The sequence below is a fragment of the Mizuhopecten yessoensis genome, unplaced genomic scaffold (assembly GCF_002113885.1).
Source record: "Mizuhopecten yessoensis strain PY_sf001 unplaced genomic scaffold, ASM211388v2 scaffold8537, whole genome shotgun sequence".
NCBI lineage: Eukaryota > Metazoa > Mollusca > Bivalvia > Pectinida > Pectinidae > Mizuhopecten > Mizuhopecten yessoensis.
In genome coordinates, this window is record NW_018407597.1 from 1,237,000 (window position 1) to 1,241,485 (window position 4,486).

General features: G+C 35.3%; 1 pseudogene; it reads right to left on the reverse strand.

The window, feature by feature from the left end:
* LOC110456135 overlaps positions 1 to 810 on the reverse strand; it is a 9,867-nt pseudogene extending 9,057 nt beyond the window's left edge.
* Between the last annotated feature and the right edge of the window lie 3,676 nt (positions 811 to 4,486).

A 4,486-nucleotide genomic window follows, 5' to 3' on the forward strand; every position in this document is an offset into this window, starting at 1 on the left:
CACACACACACACACACTCACACTACAGCCCCCTAGATTTACCCACCTCGCCACTACAGCCCCCTAGATGTACCCACCACCACACTACAGCCCGCTAGATTTACCCACACTACAGCCCCCTAGATTTACCAACCCCCACACTACAGCCCCCTATATTTACCCACCCTCACCCCACACCTTAATTATTTTTTTCCAAATGGACCCATGCAGTTCTCTTAGTAATTAAGTTATGCTATGTAGTAACAAAGCCTGATAGGTAAAATATTTGTTTTAAGAAATCTATATTTTCACTCTACCTTATTTTGGGGGTAACTGGTATAGCATGCAAGTTGAAACAATTGTTTTTATTATTGCTTTTATTTCATATAACGTTACCTTACTAGAATGTACATTACATAAATCGTTAGTGAATATTAATAAATGAAATGAAAACGCGATTCTCATTTTCCAGAGAATTAAACAAAGACAGTGTATTTGCAACATAAGGCTAACCCCGTTTTAGTTACTGTTAATATTGTCATATGTTAAAATAAAAGAGATGTCAGACCGGCTTCATTCGCAGACACAATGTAAATGCCATGGTCCAGACGATTTTTTCATTAAAATTATTATGAGCTGCAAAAGCATCGTTTTCTTGAGAAAGTATGACAGTTGCATCAACGACACTTATGAAAATGAAATATATTGATGATGCCTATGTAGCTGTCATAAGAAACCGATTCGTCAACGAATACTTCTTTGAAAAAACATAATTTCCAAACATTACTTTCAACACGTGCGATACTGACCCTTTCCAATATGGCTGAGAGAGATGTGACGTCATTTAAGGGGAGATTACTCTAATTGAGATACAACAACAATTCTACTTTCACTTTGAGTGAACCGAGTTCTGTTATTCAAAACTTCACGATTTAAGAATTTTATCCAGGCTCATGTCAGTATTGGAATTTTTTTGTGGGTTCATCCTTTTCCATATCAAGAAAGCACGTGGAGACGGTGTACGAGTCATGTGATTATGTCGTAGGACGAGGATTAGTGATAAAGATAGTGCCGTCGCTGGGGCTCGAACCTGCGACCCTTGGCTCTCCAGCCCGATGCTCTACCACTGTGCTAAAGGGAAATTCCCTACAGCTGACGCTTGTAAGGCAGCCTAATTAATCCACATCTTTTACGTAATTCCCCCTTTTTTCCAAACACCAACCAATTATGAGGTTCTTTGACTCCCCGCCAAGGGTTATCCTACCTTGACGGGGAGGGTCAACGGCACCAATTTGAAGTAAAACGAGGAATAGTGATAATAAAGATAGTGCCGTCGGTGGGGCTCGAACCCGCGACCCTTTGCTATCCAGCCCGATTCTCTACCGCTGAGCTAAAGGGAAATTCCCTACAGCTGACGTTTGTTAGGCAACCTAATCAATGCACATTTTGTACAGTTAATTAATCCTAAGTAATTTCACTGAAATGGCAAGATCTGGACTGACACTCTACCCGGTCACATTATTCTGATATTGGGCGAACCAGGCACCCGGGGGGGGGGGGGGGGGGGGGGGGGGAGAGAGAGAGAGAGAGAGAGAGAGAGAGAGAAAACATATTGCGTTTAATTTAGATGATTACGCGTACATTTACCTAATTACAAATATTCATTGGAATTATCGTTTAATTCTTTATAATTCTTATGTAAGGTTACTCCTCTTCAAATATTTAACTTTCTGTTAAATCCTGTAAATGATGAAATAAAATGTTAAAAGGTGTTAATTCTGTACAATTTTTTTATATATGTCTTTTTTCTAATAATAATTAATGACAAAGATGAGATGAACTAATTCAGTGATGATAAAATGGTCTTTTAAATGAATATTGGCAACACTGAAGGGTTTATTATATAGTTTTATCTAGTAAATCACATCAATGAAAAAGGGTTTAAAATATATTTCTTCGTGAGCAAACTTTATTAAACAGATTATTGTATCCAGAAAAAAAAACCACTTACTGATTCAGATTTGAGATTTTTATTTTTCTCAGACATACAAAGTATGTAACAAGAGGTCAATATGTATCATATTCATATATACATGGATAACAAAGGCATAAAGGCTACAAACTTATTACGTACTTTCAAAAGCTTTTCAAGTTTTTCTAGAAATTTGCTAACATTTAATAAAACTTTTACATAGCATATAGTTAATAGTCCACGTATTTTAATAAGGCTAGGGTAAGTATAGTAGTAATTTGGATTAAAAAATTGTCTTATTTGTTTAACAGATACATGTTCGCACTTAAAAAGATAATGATATTTATCACCTATTTCATTAAAACACAGATTACAAGTTCTGTTTTCTTTGGGTATTCCAATCCATCTTCCAGTTTCTATAGGTAAGTCCATATTTGAAGTTCTGAACTTAACAATAATTCATCTTTCATTTGGCTTTAGTTTCACAAGGTAATTTTCAAGTTCACAATTTGTTTTAAAATTGGAATAGGTAGATCCTCTTGAAGAGCTCTCGATATCGTTAAACCATTTTTGGATAAACTGGTCTTCTAATCTTTGTTTCACAACAAGTTTAAAATAATCTCTATTAAACGTACATGTTTTCTGATATGCCCAGATGAAATTTAAACCTGTTTCTATACATATATCCTGAACATTCTTTAACCAGTTGAACTCCATGATTCCATTTGTTTGTAAGTTAAATATTCAGTTATACATAGTGCTTGATATGCTATTGCTAGTTATCAATTTATACCAAAACATAACTAGAACTGTAAGCCAAAGGCTAACTAATACCCCCGCTCCTATATAAACCAGAACTATAATGCAAAGCAGTAATGAGTCTTTATTGGCTGAGCTGTACACTTATTTAAGTATATAGGTCACTCACATACTTCCTGTACTCCATCTCGGTGCCAAAACATACTTGCAAACCAAAACTTGTTAGCCCATATGAACGAGTTTTGCTGAAAGATGTAATGCAGATATCTCCTCAAATGTATAGATGTAATACAGATATCTCCTCCAATTCTAGGGATCAGCCTGATAAGCTCTCCGCTGTATAACTAAGAGGTTTGGGGCCCATGCTTTTGCTTATTTAAATAAAACAAGTATTTCGCACAAAGGGGCATAGCTCCATCAAAAAGGGTTGAAATCCCAAAATAAAATGCCAGTGCACAATTACATGAGATACCGATCATTCTGAAAAGTTTCAATGAAATCCACTTGTTAGTTAAGGAGGAGTTGCGCGGACAAGTGTTTCACAAAAAGGGGCATAACTCCATCAAAAAGGGTCGAAATCCCAAATTAAAATGCCGGTGCACAATTACATGAGATACTGATCATTCTTGCAAAGTTTCAATGAAATCCACCTGTTAATTAAGGAGGAGTTTGCCGGACAAGTTACTGCGGACGACAGTCAGACAGACATCCAGACATCCAGACAAACAGGGTGATTCAAGTTTACAAAACCCTATACTTCTACTGAATAGAGAAGTATTGGTAATACAAGAGAATCAAAACAAAAATGAAGGTCTGAAAATCTATATTTATTGTATTGTAATATACGATGTTCAGTAAATACAGACAAGCTTCTGTAATAACTCACCCAAATTAGTATAGGCATAACTGTTTACAAAAAAATGGAACGAATCACATTGGCTATCCCTACTTAATAGGCACACAAACAGAAAATCCTCTGTTGTATAATATAGTATTGTGCTAGAAAATCCAACTCTTACTTTATGTCTGTAATATCTGATTGCCAGATACAGCTTTAAATGATACACATTACAATATATGAATCAGAGACGAGTTCACTCTACACTAGACGGTAATCTTCCGATTTTTCTTTTTATTTGAAATCGCTATTTGTGTGCTAGGCTCTAGAACCGTCTCTCAAATGCTACAAACGAATGTAAAATCGTAACTGGCCTTCAAACGTTATCTTTAACTTAGACGTATATTTTGTGATATCATAGAACTATTTTTTTCGGAATTTGGGTCGATGAAAATAAAACAATTTAACTGCAAATTTATATAAAAAAAAACTCATCATGTATGTTTGGCACTACAGGGAAAACCTGGCACATAATTTGTGAACTTGACGTATGTACGGCATACAGCGTTTAACATAATGATGAATGAATTGTATTAGTGAAACTGAACGGACCAAGACAAAAAAGCAGGCAAATATAGTATAAATCAAATCGCCCGGTGTTAACTAAGTTGCAGTTAAAGACAACATAGTATAGCTTGATAGCTCAGTATAAAGAACATTCATTTTTTTTTATTCCGAAATCAGTATTCAACATATCGTTCACATTTACAAAAAATAATCTTTTGATTGATAGATTGAAAATGCAGCATGAAAATTCCAATCCGAGCACGTTGGACAATGTCTTCGTCTTTTCGAACTACATGTACATGTCCTACTAGTAATCTCCAATACAAATCTATCATTACCATATTTATAAGCAGTCATAACGGTCCTGAAAT